Source organism: Cupressus sempervirens, chromosome 11 (genome assembly GCF_028749045.1).
Source record: "Cupressus sempervirens isolate cs-2001-9-10 chromosome 11, ASM2874904v1, whole genome shotgun sequence".
Taxonomy (NCBI): Eukaryota; Viridiplantae; Streptophyta; class Pinopsida; order Cupressales; family Cupressaceae; genus Cupressus; species Cupressus sempervirens.
The window spans coordinates 150,963,572-150,981,677 of record NC_143128.1 but is presented as its reverse complement, the minus strand read 5'-3'; the positions used below and the strand labels follow the sequence as shown (position 1 = coordinate 150,981,677).

The window sequence follows — 18,106 nt, the reverse complement described above, 5'->3', positions numbered from 1 at the left end:
AGTGTTGATGCTTCAATTTCAAATCAAAATATCAGCACCCTTGCTATAAGTTTTCATCAAGTGGAAAATGCAAATTAGACTATGTGTATAAGGAAGGTTAGTTTAGTTACAAATGAAGACACATATATTCATGATGCTATAGTAGTAAGATGCATTTTAGACTTTGATAGGGTTGAGCACTATGTTGATTTTATGGATTAGGGTTTATCTACAGTAGTAAGTTCTTTTGATGATAATTATATGTATAATGATGTAACTAATGCTTCAAAATTTGAGGTTGTTGCACCTATATCTTAGTCTTATGCAAGTGAGGAGGCTAAAGGTTATGTCCCTAGTCATGAATTTGATATTGATGATCTGACATGCCATGGAAAGATAACATAGGATGAAGAGTGTGAATCACATTTATCTCAGTTGTAGTCAGAAGAATAGAGCACATATGTTTGTAATGTTTCAGCAATGGATGATAGGGTGGATTCACTTGATCAGTCTGATATACAAGAAATGATTTCTCTTATTCATAGATTGCATCATGTTGAGAATGTTATAAAATATGAAGTTGAAAGATATTCATATGAATATGAGAATGAAGAAGCTGAAAGTCATCTTCCAAGTGATAAAGATAATTTTTTTGATTTGACATATTGTGAAGAAGCATCATGTGACAATAATGGTGAGAGTTGTTGCTCAAGTAAAAAAGAGGACAATGCTAGTATATGTTCATCTTAATGTGATTCTAATGGAAATTGGGAAGAAGAAAGTAATGAAAAAAGTAAGTACTCTTATGCTAGTACAGGTATGCTTTCTTTTCTTAAATCTGAAAGTGAATTTCTAGTTCAGAATTGTGCAAATCAGCTTGAGGTTGAAAGTTTTGAAGAAGAGTTGTCTACACAATATGAGGATAAAGAGATTGTTTATAAGAATCAATTACCTAATTGTGTAGATGAATTTCTTGAAGATGCAAGTAGTGGTAATAAGCAATATGCAAGTGATTCAAAGATTAATGCATCAACAAATATTGATAGAATGAAAGATGATTGGTTTGGAAGACATTTGAATCACCTTCATGAAGAAAATGAAAGTAGTTTTGATCTATTTTCTACATGCTTCATTGATGGAGTAGAAAGTGAGTCTTCATATGGTTCTAATTTTTCTTCACATGCTAAAAATCTCCACGAAGATGAAATTTGATGTAGGAGCATCCAAAGGTATAAGGGCAATCTTGTGTTACCAGAAAAAAAATGTACTTAGACATAGTTTCTATTTCATGTGTTTTCATTTTTGGATACCCATTTGGGTCAAATAAAGGTTCCAACTCTCACAGTTCCACTATTAGTGTTCTAGGTTAGAGATTTTAATCACCTTTGGATACGTATAAATGCCAAAAAAATTGGAGTATGTAATTAAGCCATCATTTTGGTGAACTAGAATGTGTAAATTGGTTGAATGATTTTAATTGTAATTTAGAGCATTCCAAAAAAAGAATCAGGACAAAAGGCCCTATAGTTTGAAAGTTATCATAGTTTTTCAGTTTTTGGAGACATCCTGAGAGTGCTTCAAAGTTAGGTTAAGGACATTAAATGCCCTCAAATAGGACCAAAAAATGGAGGATGAGAAAAGCTTTTCCATAGGGCTATAGAGTGCTTCAAGAGCTTTTTGGAAATGTAAACGGTTCGTCAATCAGAGCTACGGTTCAAAAGTTATGCCTCTTGAAAGTTCAGTTACCATTTTTGGATTCTTCTAATTTTGTGCCGACTTCTAATGCAACTTCTGGAGCCTTCTGTTTCATTAGTGGATGCCAAATAGCACTTTCTAGAATTTATTCCTAATCCTTAACCCTTTGGGGTCTATTTAAGAACATTTCTAGCATTGTAAAAGGCAGTTCAGAGTGGAGTTTGGGAGAAGGTACTAGGAGAAGAAATTATCTCCAGTTTTATGCTATTGTAAGCCCATAGGGCCTATTTTGGAGTCTTTTTCTCTGTGCTAAGTGCACTAGCATATTTTTATAGTTAATGAAATTTTCCCTTTCCTGTTGTGTCCATTCTATGCTTGGGTTGTGTCCCCATCAAAATTGGTAGTGGTTTTAAAGTGTACACTAGCACTTTATATGATGAAGATCTTGATGATGATCAGCCTATATTTTGTCAAGATTTTCAAAAAGGATCATTACATGGTGTTATCAACCCATTGTTTGAAGAATACATGGAATTTTTAGATTTGATTGAGGATGGGCTTAATGATGATACTTTATCCTACTACTGTGATAGATCAGATTTTTCTTCTTCCAGATATGATACTAAGTATAGTAATCAACATTTCAATTGTGATTATGAGGACAAGGTGTTTGACGAGATGGTTATTGAAAATTTTCCTACACCTTGCAAGGATTTTTATGATGAATTTTATAATATGACTTATTCAATTTCTGATTGTGAAGAATCAATGGAGAGCCCTAGATTATCTTTAGATTATGACATGGATGATATTGGTGAGTGCAAATGTGAATACTCATTTAACTGTCAACTGGCTATGCATAGAGATTCATGTTTTCAAGGTGTGTTCGGCCTTTTTCCCAAATTTGATAGCATGCATATTTCATCTATTGAAGATGGTTATCAATTTGTTCCTTGTATATTCAAGCATGCTGGCCCTTTTTTTCATAGTAAGCATTATGTTAAGGATGTCCCTAGTATGCACTACGAAAGTTAGGAAAGTCGTTTTGTTTCACCAGCTAGCTAATTGAGATTTTTTATGTGTTTGGTGAAACTGATGGAAATTTTTTTTCTAGCTTACCTCAGGGAGACATAAGTGAGAATCAAGTGTTTGATAGAGGTAAAAAATTTTGTTGAAGTTTGGTGGCCCGGGGACATCATTTGTACATAGTAGTAGTAGTTTCCTTGCTTTCAATAAAGTTGTTCGAGAGAAGTTTTTGTTGTTGTGTGTGTGGTCTGCTTCTTCTAGAGATCTGAATCATTGCCATGCCCACAAGGGATATGCATCCCCAAACAAAGCCACTATTGGTCTAATTTTTTACAGAATAAAATTTTTCCAATCTAGGTATAAAAAATCAAAATTGAGTCAAAATCGTAGCCTCAAGTTTGAGTACCATTGAAATCGAGCCCTTTAAATGCTTTTAAATTCATATGTACCTGACTATCCATGTGAGGCCTAAAAGGTGTTTAATGTTTCTAACACCTTCCATTCAACATATCCAATCATTTCATGAAGTTAAATTATCATTCCGAGTCATTTTGTGAAGTCCTATTTTGAGCAATTTTCAACTCTACATTTTCACCTGTGTAAAACAACAATAGGAGGCCTTGTTTACAATTGAATATCTCACACCTAGTAATTTTTCATGACTCATTGCTCTAGTAATGTCTAGTGTGTATACTAGAGAGCCTATGTTTTAGATTTTGAGTCATTTTGAATCTATTTGACTAGGTTTTGAATCCCTCAAAGTTGGTTATTTATTTTTGTCATGATGATGCAATTAGTTCTAAATTTTGGGAGGCCCTATTTGACCTGTTATAAATTTGACCCAATTGACTAAAATAATGAAATTCATTTTGCATTGCATTTTAGAGGTTAGAGACATACTATGTTTCCATTTTGAGCTTATGAAAAATCTATTTGATTAGTTTTCAAATGCGATTCCAAATTTGACTTGTAACTTTTTACTAGTGTCAAGAAGTGTCAATTTGTCAGAACCCCTATTCAAGATGTTATAACTTAAAATCTATGATAGGTAAGATTTAATGGATTGTACCACTATATTTTACTCTAAAGATACTTCAAGTGTCCCAATTTGCAAGTCTTGATGAATCCATCTACACACTTTTACATGTCAATTCCATTTACAAAAAATGCTTTTCTATTAGTGTTTCTAGTCTGCAAATTCTATGTAGCCCAATTTAACTGCTTGTTATTTTTTCCTAGTTATTCATCATGAGCCCTAATTGAAAATTTATGCCATCCTCATGAAAATGAACCAATGTCCCAATTTTTTTCTTCCCAAGTGTCTGTTAACCCAGTTTTAAAAGCTAAGTTCAAACACAATTTATTATTTTCTGACATATTTTCTTGCATACAATTCTGAGATGGCAACTTTGACAGTCAATATCTTTTGACTGAGAATTCATCATGACATGAGATTTAACAGTTGTAAGTATGTAGAACAAAGCATCAATAGGTTTGATTTTAGAGCCCAATTATCTATTCAAGTCTTTTTTTAAAGCAAGCCAATAGGCCCTATTAGCAGAAAGTCACAATTTGTAGATAAGTGGTAAAATGAGTTTTAACGAGGTTTTAGTGATGAATTTTGATTCAAATTAGTGTCAGATAATCACTAGATTAGTTTGGCAATTTAGTTGTTCAAAAATGAATTTTTTTAGCCAGACCCACTTTGGGGGTTCGACTAATTGCATTAGACTTAATAGAAAGGAGGGGATTAAAAATATTTTAACAAAAAGGGGATTTTTCCTATGCAAACACTATAGATTATATTAAGACTGATATGTCATAGAGGGAAGGGTCAAGACAACACAATTGTCAAACAAATCATAATTATGGCATTGTGAGGAAAGAAAATAAGATAAATGGGGAAGATGATGGAATTGAAGCCATGCTTAGAAAGAGGGGGCTAACACAATGATTGACAATGAACTAGAAGTCAAGCAATTGATAAATGAACTTGAATTTTTTGTTGGCTAGCATTAACACAGTCAAAGTCACTACTAGATGCTACCGAGTATAATTTGGTAGAAACTACTAGCTTAAAATCAAATATAATCCCCTAACTATACTTTTAAGAAATAATATATAATGCCTTTGAGTCCCAACAATTATAATGGATATTTGGTTTCTACCACTAACCTATTTATCTATTGGGTAAACTATTAGCTTAAAAGTATAGTCTTGTATAATTTTTAGAGAAGTTGTCCTGTTGCCAACAAAGTATAGTCATGTGTTGTTGAAATAATTTCAAGTAACAATGAAGTTTATGAAATTGGGAGCAAAACTAGATGCTCTCTATACTGCAAAAAAATTTAGGTCTATATATTTAGAAGTGTTGAGTGATTTAGAAATGCATGTAAATGGAACAAAGTATTTTCCACACAAGTTACCTCTCCTTTCCAAGTGTGGTCTATTGTAGAGGTTAGCCACCAAATTTAAAGAACAAACACCAATAGTAGATGGTAGACACCTTTGAAGATGTAAAAGACAAGCAAGAAGCTACTAGGAAGGACAATAGGGGAGGTGGCTTTAGGAAAGAGAACGACAGTTTGAAATTGATATTAGGCATGCACAAGATTTTGAAGTTAGATGCATGGCTGTAGATGGCTATTACCTTTTCTGTACTATTGCAAATTAGGTTTATGGCAATCCAGAGTTATATGATCTTACAAGATAGATGTGCATTGACTATATGGAGGAAGAGAGAGATCATTTCTCTCCTTTTGTCATAGAGGGCTTCATAGCTTATTGCAAAAGGAAAAGAAGAGACAAGGTCTATGGAAACAATATGGAAATCTAGGCAATGTTAGAAATGTACAATCATCCTATTCATAGTTACATATACAGTATAGAGCCTATCAATATTTTTCACATGTCTTACAATATAGATTCACCTCCTATTCACCTTAGTTATCACTGTGATAATCACTACAATTCTCGTGTTGATCCACATTGATTATCAAATGGTGCAGGCCTTGACTTTAGAAGCCTTCAAGGGGCAAATATAGATAAGGATTAGTTGAAGGGTGCATTAAAATCATAGCAAGGCCAACAAATTGAGAATACACATTTTGTTGTGGGTTGCTTCTACTCTGACTTGGAGCTAATAGAGAAGGAAATTAAACACATGGTTATGGAGGCTTCACAAGATGAATATCTTCACACCCTCCAATAGCATAGTGGTAAGGAGTCCACTTCTAGAGTTGAAACATCATCTTCTAGTGCAAGAGCATGCAAAAGTGAAAATAGTGTTTAGCTTGGAGATTTCCAATTAATTCCAAAGGGTGTAGTCACAAGCAGTGTACAGATAGTTCTATTCATGGGTTTCAATTATGCATAAGTGATAGAAGTGTATAACATATTTTGTGATTATTTGGATTCTATGGTCTTTTATCTTATAGAAACTATGTTAGGCAATTCCAAAAGGCAAAACGTATCCTGGGTAAGGAAAAATTGTATCGCATCATGGCCAGGGACTTTCTAGTGTAGAGATTGCTTTCCAAAGTAAAGTCACTACTTTTTGAATAGTACCTTACTCTCCAATCTCATGCTTTGAACTCTTAGTCATTTGGAGCATAAAGTAATTTATCCCACATTCAAAAAATGAGAGATTTTTATTATGTTTAAATAATAAACCACACATAAATCTTGGTGTCTTAAAGATGGGCTCTTTTGAAAGCTACAACCCTAGAGGAAGGGACCCACCTACTATGGATGATGATAGCTAGAGGTACAATGATTGTAATTTTGAATGAACATGCAACTAATGATGATGACATTATCATGATCAAAGTCATTAGAAAAGTCTAAAATCTGGCAAGGTGCTATATCACCACAGGAAAATGGTAAGGTTTTCTAGTAGCAACATAGCAACCTGCCAAAAAACCTTGAAATCTAGCAAGATGGTTGTGGATTCCATTTGTAGATTTGACAATGAATCTAACACATGGAAACATGTGGTGATTAGGTAGTGACTCAGTGGTGATGTGGTAGGCAGATCTCATAGATGAACTAGATGGTGACACGTGGTGCATCCAACAGCTGTCACAATGTCGCCAAAGGAAGTTGCACATCGGACAACATAGCCACATTGTGACCAGCTAGCTAGTAGTGACATGGATAGTGATGTGGCATGATGATGTGGTAAGAGAAGTAGCCAATGACATGATGCCATGTGGCACCTAGTTGGAAGGGTCAATTGATTGTGCAAAAAAAGAAACCAATGAGAGCATGACATGTGTCAAAAGGGCAGTCAACTAAGTTTGACCCAGATAGAAAAAAGAGTTAAATTGCAAAGTCAAAAATTAATTTTTTATTCCCTGAATTACTTGTAGGTCATAAAGTTTTAAAATCAAATTTGCATTTATGATATAGTTTTAACTTTTTCAAAATTCAAATATTTGTGCAAATGTAATCTTAAAGCCTAATTGGAGCCTAAATTTCAAATGGCCATAACTGGGGCAATTTTTATCCTAAATATGGACTTCAATATACCATTAGAACTAGATCAATCATAATTTTTTGAATATGGTATTATTTTTTGTATAGGTGCTCACCAGTTCAATCTATATGAGAATTTTTTAAATTCTAGGGCATTCTCAATAGAACAAGTAGATTTCATCATGTAGCATCAAGGTTAGTTAAGAGGTAGATATAAAAGACTATTGAAGCCTAAATGTGAAGAAAATTAGTTCTAAAAGTTTTTCTTGGCCTTTTGAGGTCATTTAACTTATTTTTGTTTTGGTTTTTAGTTTCAAATTGGGCATCAAAATTAGTTATCTTTTCAATCCAATATCTCAAATATTTTGTGCTTTTTGGAGGCCAAATGATGAGGATTTGATTTGTAGTTATAGAGAGAGGATAGAGAAAGGATTTTAAACTTCTTGGGAAAGAATTTTGAGGGGGCACTTGTCATCTTTTGATCAAATTTGGGATTTCTTTTCTCCTATATCATCCTTTCTTCTTCTCTTTTGTAAAGGGTTTTTTTGGCAATTTTTTCTGGGAAAACTAATAGGGTTCTAGTTTTCACTATGAAACCAAGGTTTTTGATGGTTTTACTTCCTGTCTAATTATGCTGAGCTCTAGCAGTGAAGGCCACACATCCACTCTTGTCTAGATTTTTATTTCATCTTCATGTGTTGTTATTCTGAGATAATGGAAATTGATGCTAGATCATGTGAATTATTTATAGATTCATTTAGTTTTACCAGTTGTTGTATTTAGTCTTTCCAAGGATGAATATCAAAGGGATTTTACAATGAATTATCTTGGTTTTCTTATTTTGTCTCCTAATTCTTCATATGCTATTAGCTTTGAGATTGAATGAATAAGGTTTATTCAATTTAAGACAACTTGGATGAGTTGTGTGTCAGATTTGTTGTTGCTTTTGACTCAAGGAGTTAAGTAAATGCTTCAATGTTCTGATTGGGTTTTTGGGTGTATGAAGGGGATATTTCATAAGAATGGAATTTGGGGATTTTAGTTGACAAACTTAATTGTAATGCAATCAAGTTAGGTCATCCTAGTAGTAATGACTTTATATCCCAATAGATAAGGCACTGATCACTAAGTCAGATGCAAGCTGAGGTGAAAGTTATTTGCACAAATCATTTTAATCAAATAAATTCAGTTTTCCATGTTTTGTAGTGGGCTAAAAAGAATTTACCCTCACTTAGCTTATGGGTTCATAGGTTATGACTTGTAGCTATTTCATTCCTATGTCATTGAATAAGTATCAAACGATAAAAAGGGTTTCATGTATTATTATTAAGTTCATATTTATGTTTAATTACACTAGTACCATATATCAAAACCTCAAGACTAACCTGCCTATGTCATGTAGAGCCTAAAGTGAAGAAGGAGTTATGCCTTATAAGATTGCAGTCAAGTGTATCCATCATAGGAACTTTCTAGCCTTAGATGCATTGGTCTAGTTTCATGGTTAATTTTAAAACTATTAAATTAGGAGCCAACAAAATAGTGACTCTGTTGGGGACAAAGGTTGTAAATGCCTGAATTATGGAGCTGGAAATCTCTAATATATTTTGCATATTTAGTTTTGTATGCAAGGTTTTTTGTTCCCCAGTTAAGCTTTATGCTTGGAGAAAAATAGCTTTGAAGGATTGAATGCAGATTGTGTTGTTACTAAGTTTTATTTTCAATCAACTCAGTTGGTTTTGGTTTTCAAAGTTTTGTTGTAAATTTAGAGTTAGAATTGTTTTAATGTGATTTCTCTCTTTGATGTGTTTAAAGATTTGAAAATCCCATAGGCTAAAAGATATAGTTTAGATCTTTCATGTTGTAAATCATGTTTTAAATCTTTCTCACAATTGTGAGTGGCAACTCTCTAAAGGATCTCTATACCAGTGTAGATTAGTTATATATAAATGTTTTCAGGACCTTCCAACTAACTTGTGTAGATCTGAAAGTTATGATAAATTGTAATCAAGAAGAGAGAATATATGAATTTTTGACTGAAATTTTTTTATGCGCTCTATGTGATTTTCTATTATAAGAAATTTGAAAGTTAAAATGAATCACAACAATGATTTCATTTTGTTCTCCTCAAGGAGATGGTGGCTCTACAAGGATTTGATTAGTGGTGTGAAGAATTGAAATCAACACCTATGTCTATTAGTAGATCAATGTTTCATAATCAACACTTCAGATATTTTATTTTCATGATGTTGATCTTTTCATGAAAGAAAGTGGTATACATATGTGTTCTCCATCAAGTGGTATTTACAGCACTAAATAGGAGAATGATTTGGTACATTTCAACATAGTTTGTGAGAGATAGATTCAAAAAAAGTGTTTTTTACATTTTGACGTATGTTTGAACTTTTGAATTGGTAGAAAGAACTCTAGATCTACTACAATTAATGAATACTAAAAGTAATCGTGGTGATTGAGTTTTAATTTGTGAGAAATGTCAAGTTTCCCTTCACCTAGTATGCAGTCCATTGATAAAATTTGTAGATCTATTTCTACCAAAAGATACACACCATTATGTTTTGATGGCATTCATGGTTTCCCAAACCCTATGCCATATGATCTCAAAAAATATTTACATAAATTTAATGGGAAACATGAAAATTCAGCTAGGCATCATATTCAAATATTTAGTGACTTGTTTGCTGATTTTGAAATTGCTCATGAAGATGTTCATATGAAGTTGCTTGTTTAAACTTTAGAAGGTGAGGCTAGGGATTGGTTTTCTTTTCTACTAGAATGTTCAATTTTATCTTGGGATGAATTACATTCCACCTTCATGGATAAATTTGGAGAAAGAGTAAGCATATATGATTCTTATGATAAGTTCTTCAACATTCATGTTAAGTGTAATGAACTTGTGCCTCAATTCAATAATAGATTTGCAAGAGTTTTGAATGAGATCCTTGAGAGTTATAGAGTTGATGATCAAATATGTTTAGCTATTTACTTTGATGCATTTGACAAGAAAATGAATTATCTACTAAGGGATAAAAAACCACAGACATTATATCAATCTTTAATGACTGTTAGGGATATTAAAAATAATTTGAAGAATGGATTGATTAGAGGCCATTTTTGTATGAATGATTTTTGGTAGAATGGTTATGAAAGAAAAGTGGAACATAGTGTTGATGCTTCAATTTCAAATAAGAATATAAACACCCATACTGTAAGTTTTAATCAAGTCAAAATTTAAATCAGACTGTGTGTTTAAGGAAGGTTTGTTTGGTTACAAATGAAGACACATATATACATGATGTTACAGTAGTAAGATGCATTTCAGACTTCGATAAGATTGAGCACTATGTTGATTTTATGAATCAAGTTTTAGTTACAATAGTAGGTTCTTCTCATGATAAGTATATGTTTAATGATGTAATTAATGCTTCAAAATTTGAGGTTGTTGCACATAGATCTTAGTCTTGTGCAGGTGAGGAGGTTGGAAGATATGTCCCTAGTCATGAATTTGATATTCCTAATCTGACATGCCATGGAAAGATAACACAGGATGAAGAGTGTGAATCACATTTATATCAGTCACAGTTAGAAGAACAAACCACATATGTTTGTAATGTTTCAGCAATGGATGATAGGGTGGATTCACTTGATTAGTCAGATATGCAAGAAATGATTTCTCTTATTCATAGATTGCATCATGTTGAGAATGTTATAAGATTTGAAGTTAAAAGATATTTATCTCAATATGAGAATGAAGAAGCTGAAAGTCATCTTCCAAGTGATAAAGATAAATTTTCTAATTTGACATATTGTGAAGAAGCATCATGTGAAGACAATGATGAGAGTTGTTGCTCAAGTCAAGAAGAGGAGAGTGCTAGTATATGTTCATCTTCATGTGATTCTGATGCAAATTGGGAAGAAGAAAGCAATGGTGGAAGTAATTACTCTTATGCTAGTAGAGGTATGAGTTCTTTTCTTAAATTTGAAAGTGAATTTCTAGTTCAGAATTGTGCAAATTAGCTTGAGGTTGAAAGTTGTGAAGAAGAGTTGTCTACACAATATGAGGATAAAGAGATTGTTTATAAGAATCAATTACCTAATTGTGTAGATGAATGTCTTGAAGATGCAAGTAGTGGTAATCAACAATATGCAAGTGATTCAAAGATTAATGCATCAACACCTATTGATAGAATGAAAGATGATTGGTTTGAAAGATATTTGAATCACCTTCATGAAGACAATGAAAGTAGTTTTGATCTATTTTCTACATGCTTATTTAATGGAGTAGAAAGTGAGTCTTCATATGGTTTTAATTTTTCTTCGCATGCTAAAAATCACCACAAAGATGAAATGGGTAGTGGTTTTAAAGTGTACACTAATGCTTTATATGATGAAGATCCTGGTGGTGATCAACCTGTATTTTGTCAAGATGTTCAAAAAGGATCATTACATGGAGTTATCAACCTGTTGTTTGAGGACGACATGGAATTTTTAGATTTGATTGAGGATGGGCTTAATGATGATAATTTATCCTACTACTATGAGAGATTGATTTTTTCTTCTTCTAGATATAATAGTGAATATACTAATTAGCATTTCAATTGTGATTATGAGGACAAGGTGTTTGACAAGATGGTTATTGAAAATTTTCCTACACCTTGCAAGGATTTTTTATGATGAATACGTTAATATGAAATTCATTTTCTAATTGTGAAGAATTAATGGAGAGCCCTAGATTATCTTTAGATAATGACATAGATGACATTGGTGAGTGCAAATATGAATACTATTTAGTTGTCAACTTACTATGCATAGAGATTCATGTTTTCAATGTATGTTTGACCTTTTTTTCTAAATTTGATAGCATGCATAATTTATCTATTGAAGATAGTTATCAATTTGATCCTTGTATATTTGAGCATGCTGACCCCTATTTTCATAGTGAGCATTATGTTAAGGATATCCCTAGTATGCACTATGAAAGTTAGGAAATATATTTTGTTTCACCAACTAACCTAATTGAGAATTTTTTGTGTTTGGTGAAACTGATGGAAGATTTTTTTCCAGCTTACCTCAAGGAGACATAAGTGAGAATCAAGTTTTTGATAGAGGTAAACATTTTTTTTAAAGTTTGGTGGCTCGGGGTCATCATTTGTACATAGTAGTAGTAGTTTCCTTACTTTCAATAAAGTTTCTTGAGAGAAGTTGTTGCTATTGTGTGTGTGGTTTTCTTCTTCTAGAGATTTGAATCATTGCCATGCTTGCAAGGGACATGCATCCCCAGACAAAGCCACTATTGGCTTGATTTTTTATAGAATATTTCCAATCTAGGTATAAAAAATCATAATTGAGTCAAAATCGTAGCCCCAAGTTTGAGTACCATTGAAGTCAAGCCCTTTAAATTTTTTTAAATGCATATGTACTTGGCTATCCATTTGAGGACTAAAAGGTGTTTAATGTTTCTAAAACCTTCCATTCAACATATCCACTTATTTCATGAAGTTAAATTGTCATTCTAAGTCATTTCGTGAAGTCCTATTTTGAGCAGTTGCCAATTCTGCATTTTCACCTAAGTGTCAAATAGCAACAGGAGGCCTTGTTTACAATTGAATATCTCGCACCCAATAATGTTTCATGACTCAGTGCTTTGGGAATGTCTAGAGTCCATACTAGAGAGCCTATGTTTTAGATTTCAAGTTGTTTTGAGTCCATTTTTCTATGATTTGAATCCCTCAAATTTGGTTATTTATTGTTGTCATGCTGATGCAATTAGTTTTGAATTCTAGGAGGCCTGGTTTGACCTGTTATGAGTTTGACCCAGTTGACTAAAATGATGAAATTCCTTTTGAATTTCATTGTAGAGGTTAGAGACATGCTATGTTTCCATTTTGAGCTTATGATGAACTCGTTTGATCAGTTTTTAAATGCGATTCCAAATGCAAGTTGTAAATTTTTACTGGTGTCAAGAAGTGCAGATTTGTCAAAACCACTGTTCGGGATGTTATAACCTAAAATTAATAATAGGTGAGATTGAATGGATTATACCACTATGTTTTACTTTGAAGATACTTCAAGTGTGCCAATTTTCAAGTCTTGATGAATCTATCTGCACATATTCCTAGGTCAATTCGATTTGCAAAAAGTACTTTTCTCTGTGTTTCCATTCTACAAATTTTGAGTAGCCCACTTTGACCGCTCACCATTTTTGCCCAATTATTTGTCATGAGCCCTAATCAGAGATTTATGTTTTCCTCATGAAAATGAACCAATGCCCCAATTTTTGTCTTTCCAAGTGTTTGTTAACCATGTTTTCAAAGCCAAATCCGAATGCAATTTATTATTTTCTAACATATTTTCTTGCAGACAATTTCAAGAGGGCAAATTTGATAGTCAATATCTATTGACTGAGAATTCATCATGAGACAAGATTCAACATGGTGTAATTAAGTAGAAAAAAGCATCAATAGGTTTTATTTTAGAGACCAATGATCTGTTCGGGTCATTTTTTAAAGTCAGTCGAAAGGCCCTATTACTAGAAAGTTGCAGTTTGCAGATAAGTGGTAAAATGAGTTTTAATGATGTTTTAGTGATGAATTTTGATTCAAATCAGTGTTACATAATCAATGGATTAGTTTGGTAATTTAGTTGTTTGAAAATGAATTTTTATTTAGCTGGACCCACTTTGGGGGTTCGATTAATTGCATTAGATTTAATAGAAAGGAGGGGATTAAAAATATTTTAACAAAAAGGGGATTTTGCCTATGCAGACACTATAGATTCTATTAAGACTAATATGTTGAGGAGGGAAGAGTCAAGACAACACAATTGTCAAACAAATTATAATTATGGCATTGTGGGGAAGGGAAATTGGATAAATGGGGAAGATGATGGAATTGAAGCCATGCTTAGAAAGAGGGGGCTAACACAATGACTAATAGTGAGCCAGAAGTTAAGCAGTTGATAAATGAACTTGAAATTCCTATTGGCTAGCATTAAGGCATTCAAAGTCACTACTAGATGCTACAAAATATAATTTGGTAAAAACTATCAGCTTAAAATCGAATATAATCCCCATACTTTCAAGAAATAATATATAATGCATTTGAGTCCTAATAGTTATAATGGATATTTGGTGTCTACAACTAACCTATTTATTTGTTTGGTAAACTATTAGCTTAAAAGTATAGTCCTGTATAAATTTTAGAGAAGTCATCCTGTTGCCAACAAAGTATAGTCATGTGTTGTCAAAATAATTTCAAGTAACAATGAAGTTTATGAAACTAGGAGCAAAACTGGATGCCCTCTATACTACAAATTTTTTTAGGTTTGTATATTTAGAAGTGTCGAGTGATTTAGAAATGCATGTAAATAAAAAAAAGTATTTACCACACAAGTTCCCTCTCCTTTCCAAGTGCGGTCTATTATAGAGGTTAGCCACCAAACCTAAAGAGAAAATGCCAGTAGCAGATGGTAGATTCCTTCTAAGATGTAAAAGACAAGGGAGAAGCCACCAAGAAGGACAATAGGTGGAGTAGCTTCAGGAAAGAGAATGATAATTTGAAATTGATATTAGCCGTGCACGGGGTTTTGAAGTTAGACACATGGCTATGGATGGCAATTGCCTTTTCTGTGCTATTGTAGATCAGGTTTATGGCAATCCAGAGTTATATGATCTTACAAGATAGATGTGCATTGACTATATGGAGAAAGAGAGAGATCATTTCTCTCCTTTTGTCATAGAAGGCTTCACAGCTTATTGCAAAAGGAAAAGAAGAGACAAGGTCTATGGAAACAATATAGAAATCTAGGCAATGTTAGAAATGTACAATTTTCCTATTCATATTTACATATACAGTATAGAGCCTATAAATATTTTTCATGAGTCTTACAATATAGATTGACCTCCTATTCACCTTAGTTATCACCTTGGTAATCACTATAATTCTCATGTTGATCCACATTGATTATCTATTGGTGTAGGCCTTGGCTTTAGTAGCCTTCAAGGGGAAAATATAGATAAGGATTAGGTGAAGGGTGCATTAAAAGCATAGCTAGACCAAAAAATTGAGAATGTACTTTTAGCTAAGGGAAACTTCTACTTTGACTTGGAGCTAACAAAGAAGGAAATTGAAGGCATGGTTATGGAGGCTTCACGAGATGGATATCTTAGCACCCTCCAATAGCATAGTAGTAAGGAGTCTGCTTCTAGAGCTAAACCATCATCTTCTAGTGCAAGAGCATCCAGAAATGAACACAGAATTTGGTTTGGAGATTTCTAATTAATTCTAGAGGGTGTAGTCACAAGCAATGTGTAGACTATTCTATCTATAGGTTTCAATTATACAAAAGTAATGGAAGTGTATAACATCTTTCATGATGATCTAGATTCTATGGTCTTTTATCTTATAGAAACTATGCTAGGAAATCTTGGAAGGTAAAGCATGCCCTAGGTAAGGAAAAACTACAACGCATCATGTCCAGCAACATTCTAGTGCAGAGATTACTTTCCAAAGTAAAGTCATTGCTTTCCAAATAGTACCCCGCTCTCCAATCTCAAGCTTTGAAGTCTCATTCATTTGGAGCATAAAGTCATTTATCCTACATTCATGAAATGAGAGAGTTTTATTATGTTTAAATAATAAACCACACATAAAACTTGGATTCTTAGAGATGGGCTCTTTTGAAAGCTGCAGCCCTAGAGGAAGGGACCCACCCACCGTGGACGATGACAATTGGAGGTACAACAACTATAATTTTGAATGAATGTACAACTAATGATGATGATGTGACTCAGGTAGGTAGTGACTTAGTAGTGACATGGCAAGTAAATCTCATAGATGAACCAGATGGTGACACATGGCACATTCGATAGCTATCATGATGTCGCCAAAGGAAAGTTACATGTTGGATAACATAGTGACATGGTGAAAAGCCAGCTAGTAGTGACATGGATAGTGATGTGGAAATGATGTAATGCCCCACCAAGGGATCCAAAGAATTTCACTAAGTTTACCAAACAATTTTTTTCTAAAACATGAAAGATAAACCATTCACAATACTTGCATAGTAATGGAAGCAATAGCAACAATTCAAATGAAAGTAAACATAACATACATAACAAGTTATATTCTTTAAAAATCCCTTAACGTTGAATTACATCCTATCATAACTATTCATCTAACATCACATCCTTATGAAATAACAATGATACATCCAACATTCTTAAACAATATATAAGTGTCCTTTTTGTAATTACATTTCAGCTTGCTCAATCATCCACTATTCATGTTACAAGGTATGAAAAGTTTAAAAGAATAAACATCCATGTAATTAAAGTACATCATCATCCAATATTAACCCATGATGCAATTAAAGTAAATAAAACCACATGTCATACATGATACATCATCACCATAAAGATATAAACATCCATCATAAAAGATAACCATATATCAAAAAACATAAATAACTAAATGCACGGTTCCTCCAACCGTAAATAGAATCATTAGACCATCATGGATCCTAGCCATCCCTCTGTGCATAACATTCCAAAGCACCAAAGAGATCATCGGTATTAACATAGTAGGAATGTCACTCCTAAAACATCCTACTAACATGCAAAGTAAAGCATAGGATACCATCATCTAACATATGCAAATCATCAATATAAGAAACATACCAATAAATACATCCATTGTAAGGTATATCATCTATCATAATGATCCAAGAATAGAATGAAGATAAATACCAACCAAGGATGTTCTAGCCACGGTGTCTCGAACAGATCTCAAATGATAAGAGTGGAAAAAAACTACCAACCGACCGTGTGGAACCTAAGTGGTCCACTCCCACTGTGCTAAGGAGATAATCTCAAGTCCCAAATAGGATATCAATTCACAAAGCACAAATCTCTATAAGTCCAAGAATCCTATAAGTATACTACTCAAAGGCTCCAACACACACAAAATTGACATCTAATTCCTAGAGGCACACAATGACATGTAGGAAATCTACTATGCAAGCAAGAAAGTGTCATTGCAATTATCACATACAAGTTACCCTAGTAGTTAGCTAAACTCCACGGGTCCATACTGATCTCATGTGGCCACTAGTATCCTCTCATACTGATGAGGCATACTATGGAATGCAAGGTCGCAACCATGCGTTCTCACTACTCCCATCCTAGCCTGTACAAGCACTCAAGGCATGGCCAAGAACCAAAACAATTATCTTTTTAGGTTCATTTAATCTCCATTTAGTGTGTAAATTTTATCACTTATTAACCAAACTTACAATGAGTTACCTTGGCAGCCACTTAGGGCCCCGGCCCCCATTGCAAGCCACTTCATGATACTACAAGTAGATTACCTACCCTAAGCTCATGGAATCATAAAATCACCATAGTCCTGTACAAGCGACTGTAAAGAAAATTCAAAAGATAATCCATTAAAAGAATCATCAAATATCCACAATATAAGCATCAAATATCCATAATAAGAATCATCAAATCTCCATGAGCATCTGGAAAAACATCCATAGAAAATCATGACCACAACAGTTCTCTATTGGCAGCTGAAGGCATCACTGATAATCATAAATATCCATTAGTTCTCAATAACCAAAATACATCTCAAAATAAATCACAATATCCATTGGTTCTTAGCAAGCAACTAAGAATATCTCAAAATCATACTGATCGAAGACTCCAAAATGGTTGAGTCAAAACATATCACAACATGACATCATCAAGAAATAAACCAACATTTCAGTCCCATCATGGAAACTAGAAAGTAATCCAAGGATAACTGATCGATGACTCAAAAATGATTAGCTCAAGTGTCTCATACACATACATCTCAGCTTCACACATGAAGACTAATGAACAATAACAATCAGTAAATACAAACATTTCATAGAG

The 18,106-nt window shown here is 33.3% G+C and overlaps 2 pseudogenes; both read left to right on the top strand.

Moving 5' to 3' along the window:
* Nucleotides 1-670: 670 nt before the first annotated feature.
* LOC149528651 (OVARIAN TUMOR DOMAIN-containing deubiquitinating enzyme 6 pseudogene) lies at nucleotides 671-6,220 on the top strand (annotated as a pseudogene).
* Nucleotides 6,221-11,538: 5,318 nt separating this feature from the next.
* LOC149528650 (OVARIAN TUMOR DOMAIN-containing deubiquitinating enzyme 6-like) lies at nucleotides 11,539-15,626 on the top strand (annotated as a pseudogene).
* The last annotated feature ends 2,480 nt before the right edge of the window (nucleotides 15,627-18,106 follow it).